General features: G+C 43.3%; 1 protein-coding gene across 5 annotated transcripts in view; it reads left to right on the top strand.

Moving 5' to 3' along the window:
• The first annotated feature begins 4,831 nt into the window (after positions 1-4,831).
• The window catches only part of RIMKLB (ribosomal modification protein rimK like family member B), a 47,481-nt gene continuing 26,792 nt past the window's right edge, over positions 4,832-25,520 (top strand). The window contains exons 1-2 of one of the 5 annotated variants that reach the window (XM_067008715.1): positions 4,837-4,896; positions 5,697-5,801. The gene's annotated coding sequence lies outside the window, so the exon portion shown is untranslated. Of the gene's footprint in view, positions 4,897-5,696; positions 5,802-14,506; positions 14,966-16,439; positions 16,536-20,837; positions 20,994-25,520 lie in introns of those variants that run through there. The other 4 variants (XM_067008717.1, XM_067008714.1, XM_067008718.1 and 1 more) reach the window with 4 other exon arrangements.

Raw genomic sequence — 25,520 nt, forward strand, 5'->3', positions numbered from 1 at the left:
GCTAGTTCAACCCCAGGTAATTCTAGGATGGCGGGAGAAGCATGCCTCGTCCTAAGCCCATCTCTGCAGCCACCCCACCCCCTTACCAATTTTATTATTTTATTTAATTTATTTATTTTATTTATTAATTTTTTTGCGATACGGAGGCCTCTCACTGTTGTGGCCCCTCTCGTTGCGGAGCACAGGCTCCGGACGCGCAAGGCTCAACGGCCACGGCTCACGGGCCCAGCCGCTCTGCAGCATGTGGGATCCTCCCGGACCGGGGCACGAACCCGCGTCCCCTGCATCGGCAGGCGGACTCTCAACCACTGCGCCACCAGGGAATCCCACCCCTTACCAATTTTAAATAGACTTTTCTTTCTGGAGCAGTTTTTATGTTCACAGCAAAATTGAGTGGAAAGTACAGAGAATTCCCTTATACTCCTTGCCCCACAGAACTACATCCTTCCCCACTCTCAACATCCTGTACCAGAGAGGCCCATTGTTATGAGTCAGTCAGGGTTCACTCTTTCTGTTGTACAGTCTATGGGTTTTGACAACTGTGTAATAACATGTATCCACCATTATAGTGTCATACAGAGCAGTTTCACTGCCCTCAAAAGTACTCTGTGCTCTGCCCATTCATTCCTCCTTCCCCTCTAATCCTGGACAACAACTGACCTTTTTACTGCTCCGTAGTTTTATCTTTTTCCAAAATACATATGGTTGGAATCATACAGTATGTGATTTTTTTTCAGGTTGGCTTCTTTCGCTTAGCAATAATGCATTTAAATTTTCTCCATGGCTTGGTAGTTAGTTCATTTCTTTTTAGGGCTGAACAACAGTTAAGTTATATATTCACCTATTGAAGAACATCTTGATTGTTTCTGTTGGGCCTATTACAAAGCTGTGATAAGCCTCCTTGTGCAGTTTTTGGTATTTCCTTTGGGTAAATACCAAGGAGCACGATTGGTAGATCATGTATGGTGAGGGTATGTTTAGTTTTTTAGGAAACCCTAAACTGTCTTCCAAAGCGGTCATACCATTTTGGACTCTCAGCAATGAATGAGAGTTCCTCGTTGTTGTTTCATGTTATCAGGATTCTGGATTTTAGCCATTCTAATAGGCATGTAGTGATATCTCATTGTTTTTAATTCTTATTTCTCTAATGACATAAGATGTGGAGCGTTTTTTCATGTGTTTATTTGGCACCTTATATTTTTGTTGGTGAGGTGTATGTTTCAGGTCTTTTGCCCATTTTAGAGTCAGGTTGTTTATTTTCTTATTGTTGAGTTGTTTTTTTTTTTTTTTTTTTTTTTTTTTTTTGTGGGTTGTGGCCTCTCCCGTTGCGGAGCACAGGCTCCGGACGTGCAGGCTCAGCGGCCACGGCTCACGGGCCCGGCTGCTCCGCGGCACGTGGGATCTTCCCGGACTGGGGCACGATCCCGTGTCCCCTGCATCAGCAGGCGGACTCTCAACCACTGCTCCACCAGGGAAGTCCTATTGTTGAGTTTTAAGGGTTGTTTTTATATTTTGGATAACCGGTCTTTATCAGATATGTAGTTTGCAAATGTTTTCTTCCAGTCTGTGGCCTGCGTTCTCATTCTCTTGACACGGTGTTTTGCTGAGCAGAAGTTTGGAATTTTAATGAAGTTCAGCTTGTTAATGACGTAGTGACTTTGTATTTCAAACGTTGTCACCATACCCAAGGTCATCTATGTTATCTTTCAGAAATTTTATATCTTTTCGTTTTACATTAGGTCTATGACACATTTTGAGCTAATTTTTTTGAGAAGGGCCTAAGGTCTGTGTCTAGGTTCTTTCTTTAATTTTTGCATGTGGATGTCCAATTTCTTGCATGTTTCTTGTTTAGTATATGCATGCAGTGACAAATTTGCCTCTACACACTGCTTTTGCTGCTTCCCACAAATTTTGATAAATTGTACTTTCATTTCCCGCTGACTTTTAAAAAGTTAATGTGATGTAGTGTGACATGCATATATAAATACATAAAATAGCAGTGTTCAACACATTAAAGCTGAATTGAGGCATGTTAAATATTCTGAGTTGGAGCAAAAATCGATGTGAACCTGGTAGTGCGAAACTGGAAGTTGTTAGGTGTACTCCACCAACAGGATCTTGGGGTGAGACTTGGAGAGAAAGGGCAGAAGCAAAGCAAGAGCATTTTTGCTTGGCTATAGCTTAAGGCCTCTTGGGCCACCCTTAGGTTTCAATATTGTAACGCTGAGGTATTTTCAGGCTTAGATTTTGGTTTGCTTATGTAGGCCACCTTGGAAATAGAGCCACCTCAGCCTATTGGCCCCCTGCTTAATGAATTTCATGATTTCTCTCGTTTGCCCGTCATCTTGTATGTGATTCACCAAAAATTTGGTATTAGCGGCACCTCCCAGTCACCATCAGAGTTCAGTTGCTCTTGTCTCATTGTGAAACTGATTATGATGTCAGGTTCATAGAATTTGTCTTTTGGGAATTCCCTGGCAGCCTAGTGGTTAGGACTCCAAGCTCTCACTGCCGAGGGCCTGGGTTCAATCCCTGGTTGGGGAACTAAGATCCCACAAGCCACACAGCACAGCCAAAAAAAAATTTTTTTTGTTTTTGTTACTCATCTTGTTTCTGTTCTGCAAGCACAGCGAGACCATCTGATGTACTGCTGATGGCCGTGAATATGCATTTAAGACCTTTAGGACAACACAGTGCACCAAGGAAACAACCATGATGAGTATTAGAGGGTAATAATACCAAGAGTGAAGTATATTCCTTAATCAGGACCTCCCATGAACCAAACCAGTGGTTCTCAGATAAATCAGAGAATGTACCTGAAGGGTCATCAACTCCTGGCTATTAATAAATAGTCAAGTGGCTATTTATTAATCTCTTGTATTTGGTACAGTACCAGTTGCATTGATCCAGCTGCAACAGGAGACATTCTGCTATGGCACACATTTCTCCTTGTTCAGCTCGTGAGTAATGTCAGGCAATTCTATTATCTAAAACCATCCTAGTAAGAAAGTCTAGGGACTCTTGCTGTGCAACTATGGCCTTAGTTATAGATTCAGAGATGATTGCCAGAGTTAAAGGCCTTCCAGGAATTGACCTTCCTTATCTACCTGGAAAGGCTGCCAGGAATCCTGCAAACAGGGTAGCAGGCCAGCCTTTCCCAAGGGGGCTTTATTGTCTCCACAAAGTCAACCTTAGTTTTACTCTGGGCTTTAAATTGCTTCTAGAGCTGCACTTCTGTTCTTGTAAGGACTCAATTTATAAGGCAAGTACAGTTGTTTTTAATTCCACAAAGAATAGTGTTGCAGCCTGAACGAGATCAAGAGGCTGACCCACCCACCCAAATACATTATCTTCAATGAGTTTCTTCATATTAGGGAGATTTCCAACTAAGAGGGAAAGATTCCCATGTTCTAGATTTACAGCCGTGTGTGTGTCTTTGGAATATTTTCGTAAATGCTTCCACAATGACCTCAGGATGTTTTTCTTTCCCTCTGGGTACATAGTTTCATTTTAGCTTAGGAGAGAATGCCTAAAAAAAGGTTTTGAAATCAGCTTCCAATAAGGCCAACTTCTGACCACAGGCCTATTTTTAAAAATATATATCCCCCCCCACCCCCCAATATCTTATCAGGTTTCAGCCAGGGCAAACAGTAAATGCCTGGTAGTTTTGACCAATCCCATGGATGCAAGAGGTGTCTCCAAAGAGGGTGGAAAAGATACTACCTCCCCCAAATCCAGAGCCACTTCCAAAAATAGCCCAAAGAGAGAGCTAGCAAAAATCAGTAGAACCTTAGCCACAAATAGAATACAGCCCTCGTTTCTGTCTGGGGGTATTTTTGTGCCCCCAACCTGAGGGCTGCATATGCACATAAGAACCAACAACCTGAGTGCCCCAGGCAGGCAGAGAGCCAAGCCATGTCCTCAGGACACAAGTTGAGACAAGAAGGCAATCGCTGCCTCTAGGAGAGAAGCGAAGGCTAACAAGTGGGTACCCCAAAATCAAATTCAAACCCTGAACTTGGTAAGGAAGGGACAACTGAAACTTTACCTTCCTCTCTTGACCAGGCGCTACAGACAGAGATCTGGGAGCGTTGACTTTTTAAGAACTCTTACCCTTGGCTCACTTCTGCCAGTTTCCCTGAGATCCTGTCTGCAGGAGAGAGCAGGGTGTCCCAGCAGGTCTTTTTTTTTTTTAAATAAATTCATTTCTGGCTGCATTGGGTCTTCGTTGCTGGGTGTGGGCTTTCTCTAGTTGCGGCGAGCGAGGGCTACTCTTCGTTGTGGTGCACAGTATTCTCATTGCGGTGGCTTCTCTTGTTGTGGAGCACAGTCTCTAGGTGCACGGGCTTCAGTAGTTGTGACACACAGGCTCAGTAGTTGTGGCGCACAGGCTTAGTTGCTCCGTGGCATGTGGGATCTTCCCAGATCAGGGCTCGAACCCGTGTCCCCTGCATTGGCAGGCGCATTCTTAACCCCTGCGCCACCAGGGAAGTCCCCCCCCCCCCAGCAGCTCTTATTCTGGTAACTAGAAACTGTAGAGGAGGAAAAATAATTTTCTTTCTACTCTTTATAGTGAGAGAAGTGCCCTTGTTCTCTAGGGTACCTCTTGACTGGATCTAGGTTAAAAGTTCCCCACTATGTCCACTGTAATTCAAGATTATCTGTGGTGAGATTGATATACTTGTTCAGTCTTAAAATTTTACTCACCTGAAGCCTCACACTGGACCTAGTCCAGTTTAGGTCAGACCCAGTCCAATCCCCGACCCAGTCCGGTTTTTAAGTTGGACTCTGGCTGGTTTCCGGACCCGGTCTGGAAAAACTCAGATAAAGTCTGACAGCTCATAACACGAGGATCCAAGAGGGACTTGGACAGAGAGGAGCAGACACAGAGAAGCAGTGAGTTAAAGGGGCTACATGGATACCTCCACCTGGTTCCTCATTTCTCCTGGGAGGGGGTCCCTGGGGGGCTCCTTTGGTTCCTTCTTCTGACAACAGAACAGTTGGAAAGAGGCATATTAAACCTTTAAAGAGTTTATGTGAACTAAACATAAACATAAGAGTTTATGTGAACTAAAATCACTTCTAATTGGGCAGCTTTCTACCGATGGGAGCTGGGGAGAGCGTTTCATAGGGAAAAGGGAGAAACAAGGAAATTATTGATGGGATGTAGCTTAAAGCCTATTTAGTGGCCATTCATTCTAATGGCCCCCTGGTTTAATTAACCGAACATTTATTAAGGTTTAGCGAGGGCTCCATGGAAGAATTGTGAGGAAATCAGTGATTATCAAACTTTAGTGAATCCAAATAAACCAATGTATATCATCACAATGAAGAGTCTTCAGCTTCTTCTTAGGGATTTCAGTTTGGTATGATTGTGGGGTAGGGATGAGAATCTGCAAACACCTCCAGGTTTCCTTACTAAAGAAGGTAGGCCGTCTCACTTCACACCAGTATTTCTCAAACTTGAGTGTGAGTCAGAATCCTCTGAGAATATGATTGCCAGATAAAATGTGGAATGGTCAAATACATTTGAATTTCACATTTTTAGTATATCTCAAAAATTGGGACATCATCTGTTGTTTTAACTAAAATTCAAATGTGCTTTCTTTCCAAGTGTCACTAAATACTTCAAAATAGCAGTTTAAATTTTCCTTGTGGCAGCTATTTGTGATTGTTGTCTGTTTTGTCTTTTTCAGAAATTCCAAATGATGCAATCTCATCAGGAGATTATTCTCTTTATGTCTGATTCACCTATTGACCTTTTTATAAGAATCTTCTGTCCTACTCCTACGGTCACCTTGGTAATGTAGTGGGTAACAAAAAGCTTAATCAACTGTTATACCAAGTCTTTCATACTTTGATCTTTTTTCTTAGTTTCTTCGTTTACTTTCACACCTCCGTTTTGTCTCTCCACTGCTTTCCCCTCCTAAATCTGTTTCTCTGCTTTTGTTCAAGTTGTCTTCGCTGAAATGTCTCCCGGGGCTTTCTCTTTCCTTTCCTTTTCTTTCTTTCTGTTTTCTTCCTCCTCTTTTTCCTTCTCCTGAAGCCTTCCATGGCAAAATTAAAATCTGTAGAAACCAGTTAGCGCACTAGGGACCAGGCCACAGTATCGTGTTCCAGAAGGAGATTCTGTTCTGACAGTCCTTTTGCAAGAGCAAATTCCCAGTCAGGGGAAAAGAGAGCTTCAAGAAACAATTGCTCTGCCCGAGGATCTGTTGGGAGAGTGATGGATGGTGCTGCACGGAGAACTGCCGGAAAAGGAGGGGAGACATTGCCAGGCAGCGTGAGGGGAGGAGGTGGCTGGGAGAAAGAGCCAGTCAGGAAGAGCTAGGAAAGGGGCGGAGACTGTGCTGCCTGTATATGCTGCCTGCAAGACCTTTCTGCAGATGTTGTGTCTTTGTGAGCTGACTGCAGAGGCCATGTGCGTGCAGACTGCATGTGAATGTATGCGTTGCTTATTTCAGATCGTGGGTCTATGTGAACCGCTGACTGCAAGAAACAGGAATGTATTGTTGAAAGGATTTTGCAGTCAGAGTGCTTGTTTGTGGTTGTGTGGTATGTGTGGCTGACTTTTTGCCAAATGTGCTGTTCTGATGCCAGCTCTGAGAGTTTAGTGGAAGTCTGGCCGACTAAGCTAAGACACAACAAAGTCAGAAGGAAATATGGGGGCAACCTGAGATGGAAATAGAGAAGCTGTTGCAACAAGAGGGAAAAAAAAAAAAAAGACTTGGAGAAAGGGGAAATGAATGAGAAAACAGAAAATAAGCAATAAAAATTCCTTCCTTAGAAAAGGAAGAAATTTGAAAGGAAGAGAAAGAAAAGCAACATTCTTCCAGATAAAGGCACTATATATATATCCCTACTTCTTCTGGTCCCTTGGTGAGATATTTCCTAGCTTTTCTCCCTTATTTCTTTCTAGACACAGTTCATCGTGGCATATTTATTACACGTATATTTTGGTTACACCAGGGGATATTGTAAAACTTAACAGTTATCCAGAAAGGAACATTAGTAGCTCTTAAATGAGAAAGGGTTTTCGGTTGCTGTTGTTAGACAGGAGCGCTATTGGACGTAATGGAAAGACATTCAGGTTTTGGTTTTTTTTTTTTTCGGTACGCGGGCCTCACTGTTGTGGCCTCTCCCGCTGCGGAGCACAGGCTCCGGACGCGCAGGCTCAGCGGCCATGGCTCACGGGCCCAGCCGCTCCGCGGCACGTGGGATCCTCCCGGCCTGGGGCACGAACCCGTGTCCCCCGCATCGGCAGGCGGACTCTCAACCACTGCGCCACCAGGGAAGCCCAGACATTCAGTTTTGATCGGAGATTAGTTGAATTTTAATTGTTTAAAATGTTTAAGTGATTAGAACAGTACGTGAAGTGCATGACATTTCAAAAGCAGGGGTGTTGAAATACAGTTTCCACATTCCAAAGGTGGTTATTGTTACTACTATGATTATTGACAATTTAACAGGCACTACCTACACCTGCAATGAGATATTTAAATTAGTCACGAGAACTTCTAGATCGCCACTGACCGATAAACACAGACAGAGGCAGCATAACTTTGAACCTGGATGTGGACTGGGGAGGGAAGTCCTAGTTGGGACCATCCCAGTTTCGCTCTGTTGCAAACACGCTACATATTTTGGATGGTTTCAAATTGCAACTATTATGGTGTCTTCCTCAGCTCTTTGCTTGCTTCAGTTTTAAAACCTTAGAAGTTATTATAATTGTATTTCCAGTATACTAATTTTGCTCCATGCACTAATATGTTTTTTGGTTCATTCAGCCATCTTTTCCTCCCTTTCCACTATTTTTTTCATCTGCCCCTCTCCTTTGTTTTCCTTCTTTCCCATCATGTTTCCCTGGTTTTGATTAAAATTGACTTCACTTCTCTCCACCACTCTCTCCTTTATGGAAGTTATTCCTTTTCAGGCTTGTCTTTTTCCTCATTCCCTTCTCTGGTGTCTTTGTCTCCAGCAGAGGGGTCTGATGTTGATATGAGGTAGGGAATGAGGCCTGGGAGAAAGCAGCCTTGGAAGAGGGCAGAGGGCAGAGGAAGCAGTGCTTCAGCTGTTTCTGCCATTAGCCTATAAAAGGCTGCCTTAAGTCTGCCTCTGTAAATTCCTCCCCTCCCATTCCCACAGTCCCCCCTGCAAAGGGTCTCTCCACTTCCCCACCGTAAATCTCACCTCCCCTACCCCCCACCCCACTACTTGGGTGACATCACTCTCTACCAGCTGTGACTGCCAGGGACACTGACCTACTTTTGCCCTCTTGGTCAGGCACTAAACCCTGGTTTGTCTTTTAAACCCTGACTTTCTGCTAAACCCTTTTTGCCCCAACGTATCAGTGGGTCCCTTTTTGAACCGCCAAACATTTCAGTTCCCCACAAAAATCGTAGTTTTTATTTTTAGTAATGGAAGTTGGAGAAAAAGCTTAATGATAAAAAGCTTCTACGACTTTAGCAAATCCATCTATGACAAGTGGATTTGCACTTTGTTGATTACAATGGAATCTATATGTGTTTGGAGAATAACATTAGTAATAATTTTTTGGTTGAATCTTTATATGTATGCTTGAGGAATGGACTAGGAGATGCTTTGTGACGAATTCCAAATATATATATATATATATATAAAAATAACCATTATTTATCAAATGTTTGTATATGATGTTAGAGACATAAGCCAAAATAGCAGGCATCAATATCCAAATAAAACTTTACATACAAAGTAATGGGAAGAAACTGCCGACAAAATCAATTGTGTAGCCTTTGAGGGATTATGAGGAGTTGGTTAAAAGTATGTACTTTGATGCTTGGATTCAAAGCACGGTTTTGCCACTTGCTGTGTGAGTTTGAAAAAGTTACTCAATGTCTCTGTTCCTCAGTTTGCTCATTTGTAAAAAGGAGATAACTCAAGCGCAGTAGGGTTATTAGGAGGATTAAACATGTTCTGAGACATGTTCGGTTTATTATGATGCTGGGGGACAGATATAGAACTATATGCGTTACAAATATTTCTGTGGCAACTTCCTCTTTCACCATTCATTTATTAAGCAAGCCAGTGTTATAGATCCTCTATCTTGGTCTCCGTTGTCTGCCCTAGTTGTCTAGAAAAGTTTTGGGAAAGTAGCCAGAAGGTTTGGAACTTGTATATTTAGAGAGATTTGCCTAGTAATTCCACTGTGTCACTCATTTTTTTTTCTTTCTCTTTACTGTCTCCTCATGCTCCTAGGATGAATCCCAAACTGAAAGGCACTGAGAGAGAGAGAGACCAAAAAATCAAGGAAACACTTAGTTTGGGGGAGTCAGGTAGAGTCGATGGAAGAAGGGTTAAATAGAAGAGCAAGGAAGATTAAACAAATCTAGCTTGATGATCAAAATGGGTTTGTAACCCAAGAGAGCAAAAATGATTTGAAAACAAAATGTAGAAATAGGGTAGATAAGGATTTGGACACAGATATAAATTGTTCTGTTTCTTTGCATCAAGGATAACTACATGAACTTAGATTAATGAACAGAACTGCCTAGTCTAACTTTTTTGATGTGCAAAAGATAGCAAACTGGACCAGGACAATCATGATGGTGGCAGATCATTAGGAATATCCCACAACGCATTCATTCATTCATCCATTCAGTCTGTAAATGTTTGTTAATCATTCAAGGTGCTGCTGGTGACACAGGTGTGTGGCGGATCCTACAGCGCATGCGTGGTTTGATAACATCATTTCTATGGTTGAAATGTCAACAAATTCAATCGGGTGTCTCCCTGCACCTAGTGGAGGGTTCTTGTTTTCTTTCTTCCCCTATTATTTGAGGCTTCCTCTTTTCTTTAAAGGAGAACATGCTGCTGCCTTTCCACCTTTGCTTAGTCCATTCTCTCTTCTTCTATCCTTCCCAGACTGAGATACTTTTATGATACTCCGGTGGATAGGGAATCAGGAGACTGGGAACTGCCACCAATTATTTTATCTCATTGCCTTGATTTTCCCTTCTGTCAGAAGAGACTAACAATATTTGCTCAACATTTCAAGGTTGCTTGAGGCTTACATTGAGTTTATAAATGCTGAGTGCTTTAAATTAAGAACATTTTACAAATGGTTATCTCTTTAAGACACTATTCTCAAGCTGTCATGTATCTAAGATTCAACTTGGTAGGCTTGTTAAATTTGCAGACTATTGGCTGATTCCATAAGTTTTTCGGTTGGCTCAAAAACATGCAGGTACCCTGGCTCATTCAGAAGGTCGGGGTGAAGGCCAAGGAATCTGCATTTTAAACATCCTGGTTTATTCCTGTGTAACAGAGAGAAAGAAATAGTAGCCAGATACAATTAAAGGAAGGGGAAAAACCTACATCACCTCTCTAAGTCATTTTTTTTGCTTTACACTTTTTCTTTCTCTGCAGCCAATCTGTACGGTCTTTCCTCCCTTTCCCCACCCCATCCTCCTTTGTGTCTGGCATCTGTATTTTCTTAGCATAGTTAGAGAGGCGCTCAGCTTACTGTGCACAAATGGAGTGGAGGGAAAGGAGGAGGGATGTGGGTGGAGAAAGGCTAGATCAGGGTTTAGCTATTCTGGCTGGAGACTGCTGCCGCCAGGCTGGTTCTAGCCGGCTGGCTCTGGGAGAGGAAGCACAGGGAGAGCTACATCCCCTGCAGCTGCTGCTACTGTCCCTTATTTGCTAGTGTACGTTCTAAGACACCCACCACCTTTTCTCCATCCACACGAATCACGTTAGATACCCAGTGATGCAGACTGTTTTCAGTACTGAGAATAATTCTGGATTCATTCCTGTTTACAGTTTTTCTCTTCACTACTTAGTTACTGTTTTTGTTTGTTTGTTTTGTGTGTGTGTGTGTGTGTGTGTGTGTGTGTGTGTGTGTGTGTGGTACGCGGGCCTCTCACTGTTGTGGCCTCTCCCGTTGCGGAGCACAGGCTCCGGACGCACAGGCTCAGCGGCCATGACTCACGGGCCCAGCCGCTACGCGGCATGTGGGATCTTCCCGGAACAGGGCACGAACCCGTATCCCCTGCATTGGCAGGCGGATTCTCAACCACTGCGCCACCAGGGAAGCCCCAGGCCTTAGTTTTGATCAAACCCCAGCTTGTTTGTTTGTCTTTAACCCCAGGAGAGAAAGATTTGCACCAGATGGTGTCTATAGGGTACTTAAAGTTTTTGCTTGACCCACGGTCTAGATAATAGGTGAGTTATGCTTTCTGGCTGATATATACACCAGTGCAACTCAAGTTGAATCGGAGAACCTGGGCAACTTTGCTGCGGGAGATTTTGTTTTCATCAAATCCTCTGTTTTATGTGCCTCTCCCACTATCTTCATATTGTCCACCAAGAACATTTCAATAAGGCGATACACGGATAATTCCAGCACCTCTTGTCTAATCCTTGGTCCCTTCAGCTTGGGTGAACATCAGTCTTGTGTAATAATAGCTAATAATTATTGCACGCTTCACATGTAGTGCATTATGTTTGTTACTTCATTAATCCTTATAGTTCAGTGAAATAGTTAATCTTCATTTTGTTGATGAGAAAACTGAGGCTCATAGAGGCAACAATCCCATGACACCAGCAAATAAAGCTGGGATTTCAAATCAGAGAAATCAGATTTATCTGACTCCAGAGATGTGAGGTTACTTATAATATGTCTTCTCAAGGGATTCAACCCACCCCCTCCTGAAGAGTATCAATTTATGGGTTAAGAATGAGTGGCACATGATTAAACCAAGATAAGTCACATTTGCCACCAAAAGGAGATGTGAGTCCATATACCTGACCAGACATAACTACCGTGAAAACACAAAGATTACGGTTGAATCTGAGAAACGGAGCCTTTCTGGAAATGCTAAAAACAATTTCTGCTCCCTCATTACTTCATACAAAAATAGGAAGTATGAATTTGATCATTATTCATGTAAAGATTATCTTATAGAGTGACATACCATTGGCTTTGTTTTTAAAAATATACTTCTGGGGGCTTCCCTGGTGCCGCAGTGGTTGAGAGTCCGCCTGCCGATGCAGGGGACGCGGGTTCGTGCCCCGGTCCGGGAGGATCCCACGTGCCGCGGAGCGGCTGGGCCCGTGAGCCGTGGCCGCTGAGCCTCCGTGTTCGGAGCCTGTGCTCCGCAACGGGAGAGGCCGCAACAGTGAGAGGCCCGCGTACGGCAAAAAAAAAAAAAAAAAATTATATATATATATATATATATATATATATATATATATACACATCTGGGTTTATTTCCCTGACTAGATTAAGTGAAAAGCAAAGTTGTGTGTGCTCTGAATTTCTTAGGATGTGTCTGGCACATAGTGACGGTATAATGAACGACAGCATTTTTTTAAGAGACAAGTGGCCTGTGAGTTAATAGTCTCATACTCCGTATGCACAGTTTCACCTATACAGCCTGGTTTTCTTGGGCAGGGCATGGTTACTGTGAATTGGGATCCTCTGCTGGGCATACCCGCGACCTTTTCTCTGTGCCAATCTCCCTATGTATTTTGTGTCAGATTCTCACTGTGCTCATATCTTTGTGATCAAGCTTTCCTCGATCACAAAATGATTCCTTCTTTTCCTCTTTAGATTGAAGGGAAGTACTTCATGTTCCAGGAGATAATATCAGAGTGGAGTAAATAGCAACATTTTAGTTCTGTAGACTTTCCCCCCCCCCTTTCTTCTGAAGGTAGTATATCATATAACACTTTTGTACCTCTAAACGTATCTTTCGTGAAAATAGTTCACCATCCTAGGTTACTCTGTGTCAAAACGTGCAGTAAACACTTAGTTAACACCCACCCTAACTACATTTCTCAGTCAGGGGACTCTCAAGTCCCCTTGAGGCAAATCAGCAAAAAAAAAAAAAAAAAAAAGCAGACCCTAAAGATTGGGAAAGGAATGCTGAAAAGGATTTGTTGGCCGAGGGGACTGAGAAGGGGTTGTGTGATCTGCAAGAAGGCAAATGTGTTAGGACATAACTCTCTCACATCTGAGATATCTGGTGTAATAAATGACTAAGGTTATTTGGAAATGAATCTTTATATGGAAGATTCACAGGATTTATCACAGGATATTGAATACAGTTCCTTGTGCAATACAGTAGCACCTTGTTGTTTGGATATTCTAGTATATAGAATGCACCTGCTAATCCCAAATTCCCACTCCATCCCTCCCCCAAGCCCCTTCCCTGAAGTCCTTTCTGTCTGTGAGTCTGTTTCTGTTCTGTAGATAAGTTAGTTCATTTGTGTCGTATTTTAGATTCCACATACGACATCAGTTGGTATTTGTCTTTCTCTGGCTTTACTTAGTACGGATAATCTCTAGGGCCATCCGTGTTGCTACAAACAGCATCATTTCATTCTTTTTTATGGCTGAGTGATATTCCATTGTATATACATACCACATCTTTACCCATTCATTTGTGGATGAATATTTAGGTTGTTTGCCGACCTGTTCATATTCTTACCCTCCTTTGTGGAGGAGTTTTTCGACCTTCCTCACTAGAGGGAAATTACCAGCAACATCTTAAAAAATCTACCCCTTCTCAGCCATACTGCGAAGAAACACACTCAAGTGTAAATGAAAAAAAGTGTAAAACATTCATTTTACACAGTTTGGAAATTTACAAAATGCTTGTAAGTCTATTATCACATTTCATTCACACAGCAACCTTGGAATATACTCTTTTCATAACAAAGGATCAGAGGAAGTTAAGTAACTAGGTTAATTAACAAGTTAAGTAACAAGGTTTACACTGGTTTGTAAGCGGCAGAGCTGGCTGTACCACGGTGCCCCGCCTATATCTTAAAACCTGCCTAAAGCCTGGCGAATACACGATGTTTAAAAATTGGGCTCACTATATACAGAGGCATTGTCCTTACTCTGTACAGGGACAAGGACCTTATGGGTGTTTACGGTCTTTGCCCCCGAAACCTTTGCCTCCGGAGCGAAGACCACGGTTTGAGGGGACTCGAGGGGGAGGCGGTCCTCAGGGCGGCGCGGGAGGTGGGCGGGGACGGGCGGGAGGCGCGGACACGCACTCCGCACACTGCGCCTGGGAGACTCGGTGGGCTCGCGTTAGGGTTCAGAGTGTGGGTGAATGGGGCTGGAGGAGGGACGGTGAGGGCGGGGAGGGTGTACAAAGGAAGGGATTCACCACGCGGTTTCGAGTTGGGAACAAACCTCGCTCCTCCACCCTTTTCCCTTTCTCAGTGAGGACGGTTTGGGGGCGGGTGGGGAAAGCGCGTCCTCGAAGCGCTCTCGCGCTACCCTTATCCTCCCGGCGCGCGCGCGCGCCCCCCATCGCCTCTCCTCGACCCCAGAGGCGGCGAGGGTTGCGAGTGGAGACGGGACGCCTGGGGGTCGGGTCCCGACGCAGGTGTCAGATCCGCTCGGCCAGGCTCGGCCGGCCGGCTGGCCCGGCCCCTCGCTCGGCCGGCCGCTCGCTGCGCCGCCGCGCAGCCGCGCCTGGAGGGCGGGGCCGGGGCCGGGGCCGAGGCGCGCACGGGTCCTCTGCACGCGGGCGGACGGTGCGCTTCGCCTAGGTCTGGGGGAGCGCGGGGCGGCCTCCGCCGGCGTCGCGCGCGCTGTGTGAGAGCGGGGTCGCGCGCGCGCACGCCAGGCGAGTGAGGGAGTGTGGAGCAGTCGGTTGTGCGTGTGTGTGGATGTGGGGGGGTGAGTGAGTGTGTGTGTGTGAGTGTGTGTGTGTGAGTGGGTGTGGGGGGGGGTGAGGGAGAGCCAGACCAACCGCGCGGCTGTGAGAAAGGGGGCGAGTGGGCGAGGGCGCCGGGCCAGCCTGTGGGAGCCGTGGCGGAGAAAGGAGGCGGCTCCCGGCATCCCGACCCCCTCCCCCTCCTCTCCTCGGACTTACTGCCCGCCCGGCCGCCAGCCCGAGCCGCCCTCGGAGGCCCCAGGCGGGCGCCGCCGGCCGAGAGCCAGGGAGGAGTCGCCCCACAGGTGAGCGGGACCCTCGCGTTCCCTTCCGGGGGTCGTGGCGAGAGGCGGAGGCGCGCCCGACCCCCGCCGTGCGCCGCGGCCGAGTTGGGCAGAACGGGCTCCCGACGAGCGGGGCCGGGCCCGGGAGAGGACGGGGCCGTGCGCGGCTGGGGCCCGGGGCTTGGGGAGGCCGGTGGTCGCCTCAGAGCCGGGGGCGGCGGGGCGCTTGGCGGACCCCGGGCCGGGCGTCTGCGCCGGGAGGGGCTGAGGATGCCGGTGGGTGCGGGAGGCTGGAGGGAGGCGGCGGCCTCGGGCGGGGAGCAGTGTGGTCTCCCCTCGGCGAGGGGGTGTGGTGACCGTGGGGATGCGCGTCGGAGCCACACACGCGTGGCGCTAACCTGTCCTCGGCAGCGTGGCGATCTCTGCCTCCACCGCTGCCATCAGACAGATTCCTGTGGTGTGTGACCGAGGCGGGAGGGGCTGGCATTGCAGTTATTCTGTTTTAATTCCACGCTTTTCTCCTTACGTGTACATTTTTAGAAGAGTGACAGCCATTCCTCTTTTTCTTTTGAAAGCTTTCTGAATACGATGGGTGACAATAATTGCTTGTCTCGTTTGATTTTTTTTAACAGCATTTGACCGTGATGCAGATCTTTACCCCTCCCCCCTGCAATAAATCCAAAGTAGTTAGGGGATAATTACTTCAGATTTGCCTTACTAATTTTTCCTTATCGCTGATAGCAGATTTGTCATCCCCTGTATTTTCTCCCATTTGTGTTTACGGATAGAGATGGGGCGTTAATTCTCTTCTTTGAGTGGGATTATTGTAGTAACCGTGTTGAATGTAACCTCGGTGTAAATTCTTTGCTTGTGCCGTTTTCTCATTAATTACAGGAATTGTTCCCACATCTTTGTGGAGTTGGGTTAAATTTGAAGTCTGGATGGAAACTGCATGGGCAGCCTAATATGGAAGGTTTTCCTTTTGGGGGCTTGATATTTTGATTATATTTATGGATGATTTAATTTCTAACTGTAACCATTAAAATGTAAATGTTATTTATTTTAGACCTCATTTCATAGCATCGGATAGTTCTAAGGTCTTTTGAAAAAGAAACAAACGATTTCTTAAACAATTGACTGTCCAGATACTTTAACGTATTCACTTGAAATAAAACACTCTCTGAAATTTTAGTCATGGAGAGTCACCATAACTTCTGGAATGAAAAGCTTTAATATAGTCATAATCTAGTTAGATTTCTTTTATAATGATTACTGGATTTAGTTAGTGTGTCAAAGGGGAGGAGGCCTATTTTGTTTTGACATAATCTTTTGTTTATTCCAGTCTATCTTGGTTAGGTTTTAGTTTCCTTCGTTCGTGGCTGTTGATGTTTTTCTCTTTCTCTGTCTCCCTTGTTTTCTCTCTTGTCTTCTCTTACCCCCGCCAGGTGCTGGAGTCTGCTTGTCAGGCAGGGAGGCAGTCTGTGTGATTCTGAAAACAGAGCCAAGAAGGGAAGCAGCAAATTGAGTCACATTCAGCCCCTCTACTCAGTGAAGAGCCACTTTTCTCTTCCTGCCTTTCCCCCTGTAGGGGGTAAGGAGCTGTATATCTAACCTTCAGACTTCTGGCTATGAGCTAAAATTCCACTTATCTTAGTTTCTAGTTGGATAGCTTGAAATTTTTTTTTTCATGTTTCCTATTGAATATGATAGCATCTGGGGGTGCAGGGGAGAGTGACAAGAAGAAATTATCCTTTTTTTCTTTTCCCTTCTCATTCAGTCCCCTCTTCCTCACCAGAGGGAAATACCAGCAATATCTTGTAAATCTTATACCACTTCTTAGCCATACTGTAAAGAAAGTTCTAAAATGAACTTTCTGTTTTTCTCTAAACACCAACCAAACTTCATGCATTACTTTGTTGGGGCACAGGATGAAACATACCTTTTAAATTATCTCCCAATTCTTTCTTTCCCCAATTTGTATTCACATGGGGTAAGTCACTAGACTGATCGATCTCTCAAATCCTCTCCCCTCCCAAGGAGCTAAAAGACTGAGTACCATGAACTCTGGAACAAATTAGGGGAATGGGATGGAGTAGAGTGAGTTGTTCCACACTTTGGGACATAGCTTTTATCATCTTCTTCTGGGGAGTAGGCATAGAGACCTAAACACAGAAAATGGGTGGAGGAAGAACTTCTGTACCCACAAACAGCCCATGAAGAGTGAGAATACCAAACATAAAGTAAGGAGGGTGAGTTATTGTATGTTGCTTGCTGACAACTGTTTTTTGGGAGTGGCTTTGTAGAGAGATTTTATGGCTGATTGGTTTACAAAGAATATTCTCTGCAAGTGGGATTAAGTCATAAGCATTTGAGAAAAGAGCCTTTAGAATTGTTACAGTTACGCTATTGAGGGGTAGGTAGATAGTGATAAGAACAATGAAGAAAGTAGTATTTTTAGATGTTAGCTGTACTGGCGTGTGCAGTTGTTTCAAGAGAGGTTGAATCGGGGAGATTAGGTACAGGTGTTGGGTAAATTGTCCTGCGTTACTTGGGAATTTTCCTGCTTGTCATATTAAGTGTTGTGAAGAAATAATATAGTACCTCCAAAAATATCTAAATATCTGTCCATAATATATTTTAGATTTATGTGTCATTTCTTTCTTTTTTTTTTTTTTTTTAAAGAAGTACCTCAATGGCCTTGTATTTATTTTTATTTTTATTTTTGAGGTATGCAGGCCTCTCACTGTTGTGGCCTCTCCCATTGTGGAGCACAGGCTCTGGACGTGCAGGCTCAGCGGCCATGGCTCACAGGCCCAGCCGCTCCACGGCATGTGGGATCCTCCCAGACCGGGGCACGAACCCGCATCCCCTGCATCGGCAGGCGGACTCGCAACCACTGCGCCACCAGGGAAGCCCTATGTGTCATTTCTATCTCTGTAAATGTTTGGTTTGCAGAAAAGGACTGATTTTCTGGTTTCATGGTAACTGATGCCATGGTGTCATTTTCAGTGTTTTCTTTTCCAATGTTTTTTCCCTTTCAAAATTGGCCTGGAGGACAAAAGTCACAGAGCTAGCCAGATCTACTCCCTTAGAGCTTGGTCTGCACAGAACCCATCTGCTTATATCTTTTTCCCTCTCCTTACTGCCCCTAACCCCAGACCCCACTTTAATTGTTAACACAGGTTGTATGGTGATGATAGAAAGTAGCAATAGCTTTGGGTTGTTTGTTTTTTATGCGAAACTGAAAAAATAAAATTTCAAACAGCTATGTTTACAATTTGTTGTACAATTTGGTGTTTAATTTTGAAAATAGCTCTGGTTTTTTGATACTCCTTTGTAATTCAGTATAACAAAGTCCTTTAAAGTAACTCCTGGGGCTTCCCTGGTGGCGCAGTGGTTGGGGGTGCGCCTGCAGATGCAGGGGACGCGGGTTCGTGCCCGGGTTTGGGGGGATCCCATGTGCCGCTAGCAGCTGGGCCCGTGGGCCGTGGCCTATGGGCCTGCGCGTCCGGAGCCTGTGCTCCCGTCCGGAGCCTGTGCTCCCGTCCGGAGCCTGTGCTCTGCAGCGGGAGAGGCCGCGGCGGTGAGAGGCCCGCGAACGGCAAAAAAAAAAAAAAAAACATACATACATACATACATATATATATATATCTCCTAACCCTTAACCATGTCCTTTTGAGGTTCTATGCTGCCCATTGGCGATAATAGTAGAGAATACAACAGATGGGGATTCTGTCCTCATATAGTTTACTGTCTAATTTCATTGGTCCTCTTGTTTCAAGAGAGGTTGAATGGAGGTGGGAAGCAGATTAGGTACAGATGTGGGGTAAATTGTCTTTCATTACTTGGAAACTTTACTGTTTGGTCCTTTCCCCTGTCAATCACTTCTCTCAGCAATGTCTGGAGGAGTCTACTGGATTGTGAATTAATGAATTAGAACAAATTTGTGTAAATGTTGATGTGCCAAGTTATTTTTTTTTTTTACTACCTTTCTTTCAAAAGTGGCAGCACACCACCAAGTTGTGATCAAAAAAAATAATCCAAATCTACCTCTTAAATGTTTTTGTTCGATTCAGCTCCTTAACAGTCCCTTTTTTGTTTCCCTCTCTCCATCTCTCTCTCTTTTAACCACTTCTGATACTAGCTCTTAGCTTCATGTTCTTAGAAATATAGAAATAAGGTCTCCAGGATAGAGCATGGATTTGCTATAAAAGATCAGACCGGTTCTGTCTTACTGCTCTGCTGTACCGTATTTGGCAGTATTTCAGACTTTGATGCTTTATCAGAAAACTACATCTTGAAAATTCATGCAGGTTTGCCCAAATACAGCAAGCTTGGAATTCTTCCCTGATGCTTTGGAGTTCTCAGTTGTTAGCTTATTCCTTTGACATGTGATGTAGTTAGCCATATCTGCAAAGCCTTCTTCAATATGTTAACAGCTTCCCAACCCTTTTTACAGCATCGTGTCCAGAAAGAAAATTTCGAAGGAAGGCCTGACATTTAACATGTTAAGTGTGATGAACTTTGAACTGTACTGTGCATTGCATCTCAGGAACATTTTTAAAATTTTGTGCCACCTTCCACAGATACTCTGATGTAACATTTCTTTGTTAAGAGAAATCATTAGAAATGTTATTTGGATTCCAGAGAAAACTTAGGTTTTGTTTATACCACAGACTATTTTAGGGATTTTAGTAACAAAGCTACATGTTATTTAAGTAAAGGTAACATTTTTTTGACCCTTTAGTTGGGAATGTGTAAACATTTGCATGTTAATTTGCTCATGACAGTTTTTTTCCTTTTCCAGTTTTCTTTTTATTGTAAGATACACACAAAATTTCCGTTTTAACAGATTAGTGGTATTAAGTACATTCATATTGTGCAGCCATCACCATATCCATCTCCAGACTCTTTCGTCCTGCATAACCGAAACCCTATACCCATAAAACAATAACTCCCTAATCTTTAAATGCCGCAGCCATTAACAACCATCATTCTACTTTTTGTGAATTTGAGTACTTTAGATTGTGGGACATAGTGTCGTCAAGGTTCATTCATGTTGTAAGCATGTATCAGAAGCTAATGCCTTTTTAAGGCATTAGATTCTGATATGTGCATTTTGCTTATTATTCATCTGTCAAATGTACACGTGGGTTGCGTCCACCTTTTAGTTATTGTGAATAATGCTGCTCTGAACATATGTGTACAGATACCTCTTTGTGACTCAGCTTTCAGTTCTTTCGGGCATATACCTAAAAGTGGAATTGCTGGATTGTATGGTGATTCCATTTTTAATTTTTTGAGGAACTGCTATACTGTTTTCGGCAGCAGCTGCACCATTTAACATTCCCACCGGCAGTTGGCAGGGCTTCCAGTTTCTCCACGTCCTCCCCAACACTTGTTATTTTCTGTTTTTTTTTTTTTTTTATTATTGTAACCATCCTGTGAGGTAGTTTTGTGTTTTTATTTGCATTTCTTAGTGCTTAGTGATGTTGAGCATTTTTTCTTATTCATGACATTTTAACATCAGATCATTTTTAGTTCTATTGGGGCTGGGGGTTTGTCTCTTTTGTTTACCATGGTATCTTTAGGGAGAGTGTGTAGTAGGCACTCATATTAATTGAATGTACTATACAGTTGAATGCTTAGTTTTGTGTACTTAGTAGTTTATCTTTTTTGGCTATAATAAAGAATCCCAAAATATCATTGAGTTGGAAGTTTATTTCTTCCTCATGAAAAAGAGATAGTAAGCAGTTTAAGGCCACAGCACTGCACAGTTGTCAGGGATTCAAGTTCTTCTAACACTTAGCTGCGCTTTTCCTAGGGTCGACTCTTGTCCTCTGTCCAGATGGTTGTTGGAGGTGTAGCCATGACACCCACATTCCAGGTAGCAGAACGGAGGAAGGGTCAAGGAAGAGTACATCTCTTTAGCATGCTTCCTGGAAGTTGGAGTGCAGTACTTTGGCTCAGCGCTCTTGGACCATATCTAGCTGCAAGAAAGCCTACGGAATGCAAATGCAGTCTCTTAGTCATATGGCATTGTGCTCAGGTAAATATCAGATCTGTTATTACAGAGGAGTAAGTGGAAAGTGGATATTGGTAGGCAGGTGCCAGTCTCTGCCATAGAGTGTGTGGAATTTGAAGTGACTCTGGGCTCTTCTACCACTTTCTAATTTAGACAAGTGACCTCTCTGCTAGTGCAGCCTCACCTGCCCAATGAGGACAATAATGTGTCACAGCGTTGATTGTGAGGATTAAGTGAGAAGATACAAATAAACTGTCTAACACGGTATTTGGTACATATAATTACTCAAAAGTGAATTTATCCAAATTCCCTTTGATATCTTTAGATATAGTAGAAAAGAGTACAAGGGACCATATTGAGTATGTATAGGAAAATGGTTATCCTCATTTTTCATGCAAAATCTTGTATATAGTTTTTTTTAAGAAAAGGTATTATGATAGAGCTGTAAGGAGAGAGTATGAGTGAATGTGTCATGTAAAGTTTGGAAAATTAGATGTTTGCTCTGTTTTTGAGGTATACTCTTTAAAGAATAAGTAGGGAACTGTCATCCATTTCTGTCACTGTAAAGTCAACTTTGGTTAATCCCTAACCTGCTCCTGCTTTCACAGCCTTACAGTCTAACTTCAAGTTAATGTGCTAAGGAAAATGGCACCCAGACAGTGATATTTTTAAAGTGGCATCTTAGCTAAAGGATGAGATTGTGGAGGAACTACCGAAGTTTCAAAGGGACATTCTTTTAGTGGATGATGGGGTAACAGGTTTAACACTATTAATTGGTTGTCTCTTAGACTTCTGAGATTTTCATTTTATCATTCATTTCCTGTACCCCTTTAATAAGCACCCCCACACACACACACGGGGTGTTCCTACCTTTCTCCCATCTTTCTTCTGAATGCTTTTGTTCCTCTGCCTCTTATTCCCATTCATTCTCATTTCTAACAGTAATTCAGATCCACCTCCTAAAGAGACACTGGATGAGACAAGGAAAGGAAAGACGGTAAAAATTGTTGTGTTTTGGATTTTTTGGGGAGGTGGGGAAGCATTAGAACTTATTGAGATTAGAGAAAAGCCTTGATAAACAGATCCTTGGTTTAAAACCTTAAGCATAACAAAGTAGGTGTTAAAAGGTACAATTAGGGCCTTCCCTGGTGGCGCGGTGGTTGAGAGTCCGCCTGCCGATGCAGGGGACACGGGTTCGTGCCCCGGTCCGGGAAGATCCCACATGCCGCAGAGCGGCTAGGCCCGTGAGCCATGGTCGCTGAGCCTGTGCTCCGCAACGGGAGAGGCCACAACACTGAGAGGACTGCGTACAGCAAAAAAAAAAAAAAAAAAAAAAGGAAGAAAGGTACAATTGAAGTCAATATAGGCATGTAGTTTGATTTGGCGGGAGACTTGGGATTTAGAAAATCTCTGGAAATATAAGCTATGCTACTTAGTATTACTTAGTTAAAAAAATTTTTTTTAGGTGCATTTCTTAACTCTCTTAACCTTCATTTCTTAATCTGTAAAATGGTTACTATTAATACCCGAGGTTTAATTTGAAATAGTGTTCATTCAACTTTTAGTTTTAAAATAGCCCAGTATTTGGAGTTTGATAAGGCATGTCATTCAACATCTTTAAACATTATGCTTCTGTTATGACATCTATTTATATATTTGTGTGTGTGTATATATATGTATATATATATATATACATTTATCATATGTATGTATATTATCACACACACACAGAGTTGACCAGTGTGGGTTGAACTTGAACAATGTGGGTTGGAACTGTGCAAGTCCAATGATTTGTGGATCCTTTTTCAATAAATATGTACTGCAGTACTTGCTTAACTGAGGCAATAGTGGGTGGCATTTAGTTAAGGATGCCCGTTTAGGCATATTGAAACAAGATCTGAAATTCAGTTGAACTCTTGGTTGGAAAAATATATTTAGTAGGTCAATGATAGTAGTTGAAACTGGACTGAGAATGACTTTTCTAGAGAAAGGAAAGAAGGGTTTAAGAATGAAGTCCTGGGGATTATGTACAGGGGGAAAGCTGTCAGGAGAAAAGAGTTACAGGAAATAATAGTGAAAGAGTGCCTATTCACACATTTGTTATTTTTCTGTACAAACCTAATCCACATCCAGGACAAAATGATGTCATTGAAAGTACAGCTGTAGTTACTGCCAAATTGAGTAAATTCTAGTTTTTATATTTAAGTATGTATATATTCTCTCCTCCAACATAATTTCTTTTTCAGTCTTTTGATTCTAAGTTCATTTGGTATGTCTTATCTGGAATAAAGAATTTTTCTAGTAGTAAGAGATGCCCTCAATATCGTCAGATGGTAGATTGTGATTTTGCTTTTTCTTTACCAGAATAATTACCACTGGGAAGGAGGCCTCACAAGAAATCACTTTGTTGATGATTCTCATTTAATTAGCCTTGCCTGGAGTATTTGAAGATGACAGTCATAAAAATTGGTGTGCTTATCCAGAAGTTTTCACGGGAAAACTATCTCTAATATAAATTAAATTTTATAGATTTCTCTTTATTGCAAAAAGGCTACTTTAGCATTTATTTATTATCTCATGTTTATATATTATTTTCTTTGGTACTTTTGGAGAAATAAAAAAATAGAGAATTAGTAGATCTGGTTTTTTGTTTTTTTGTTTTTTTTATATTCTAAGAGGAAAAATCAACTCCTATGTGTATGTGGACGTTTGCAAATGCCCTATTGATCTTACACTGTTGGAGAATAAACTCTTTTCCTACAGATATGTTATTGGGTAGTCAAACCTACTACTTTAAAATGTCAGGGGAAAACAGGGGAACCATTTTAATTTACAGGGGACTCTTTCCTGTCATTGATTGATTGATTGCTGTGTGGCTTGCGGGATCTTAGTTCCCCGACCAGGGGTCAAATGCATGCCTCCTGCAGTGGAAGCACAGAGTCCCAACCACTGGACCACCAGGGAAGTCCCTCCTGTCTTTTTTAAAACAGTGGATATGATATGAACTTCAGTACTGACCTTTTATTGGCATATTTTGTGCTCCTAGGCTGTGTAGGTTTACTGTTATGCTTTTGACTTTTTATCAGCTTTTTTGTTTTGTCTTTTTCCTTGATGTTAACAGATGGGGAATAAAAAGAGAAAAGTAGATGTTTTAAAATCATAGGGAGGAGATACCAACCTGTTGGTTTCTGCCTGGCCTATAGGAATGCATTGGTGGCCTTCAGGCCAGGAGGGCTGTTGGAGATACAGAGCCTCTGCTTTGCGGCTGGCGTCTTTACCTGTTTCCTGGGTATTGTTAAATGTGAATCCCAACGGAACAGTCTGAAAAAGGCGAACAGCAGCATCCCGGGGCACCAAGGATGGTCAGCCACTTATCCTCCCGTGGAAACTGGGGGGGACCACTGGGCAGAGAAGACGTTGTGCCCTTTCACTCCCTGGCAATAAACTGGTCTCTGGAGATGACTAAAATTATAGTAGATAAAAAATCTAGACAGGTGTTACTTGAAGATACTAACACCAGTCAACTGAGGGTTGTTAAGCACACTTTGCCTTTTAGAAACTGGTGATGTCATTTACTTGTACAGGAAGACTGAGTTGGAATACAGTATCGCATACCTCTACAAATCTTTACAGGAAAACCAGGGCATAACACAGAAATCTTTTGAAGATGATAAAGAAAATGTATTCTACGTGATTGAACTGAAGATACCTCAGTTCAGGACAAGGTGACAGCCCCCATGGTACCACTTTTTCTGCAGGGCGAGAGCATTCCTCCAGTTCCAGATTAGGGGGTGTGGGCCTCCCCCGTGAAAGAATGTGGTCCAGTTGCGGCCAATGATGCGCTCTCTACCTTTGCTTCATGTCTTCCAGACAGAGAGGGGAATCATTTTCTTTCTTAAAACCTTAGGTTCATGAGGATTTCGAGCCCTTTCGTTAAAAAGAACATGAAAGGCGATGGGGAGCCTAATATGAGCCTGTAGTTAGTTGTTGGTTGCACACCAGTGTAGAAACACCCAAACTTTACATGAGGATATCAGGGCTGTGGCCATGAAGCCAGACAAGATGGATATGCACATTGACATCATCTCTTAGGAGTTGCTGCATGACTGTGAGATTGCAGCCCTGGAATATTTTTATTGTCTGGTTATAGAATCACTGAAAACACGATGTTGTGTTACGGTTGTGGCCTGGGCATTTTCCTGAAAGCTGACATGCCATAACTGCTTCCCAGTTGCCAGTGGCTATAACATCCCATCCTGATTTCTGCTGGGTCCACAACTGCCCTAGTAATGCAGTGCAATTTCATGCAATGACGTCAATCATAGAACAGACAGTGGTCAAGAACTGTCAGGGGAGGCACAGACATGGCTTCGGAGTATTGGAGGTCAATGACAGGTTGTTTCAAAACCTACCCATTGTAAACATTTTAAGGGCATTTTTATAGTTCCTCTCTCACGGGAAACTGGACATATCTACATTAGATGCTCTGGTGTGACTTGTGGAGCTTTTCTTTCTGAGTGAGACCCTTTCCATTCGCCTGGAGGGCCATAG

This window comes from Kogia breviceps, chromosome 12, assembly GCF_026419965.1.
Source record: "Kogia breviceps isolate mKogBre1 chromosome 12, mKogBre1 haplotype 1, whole genome shotgun sequence".
Taxonomy (NCBI): Eukaryota; Metazoa; Chordata; class Mammalia; order Artiodactyla; family Physeteridae; genus Kogia; species Kogia breviceps.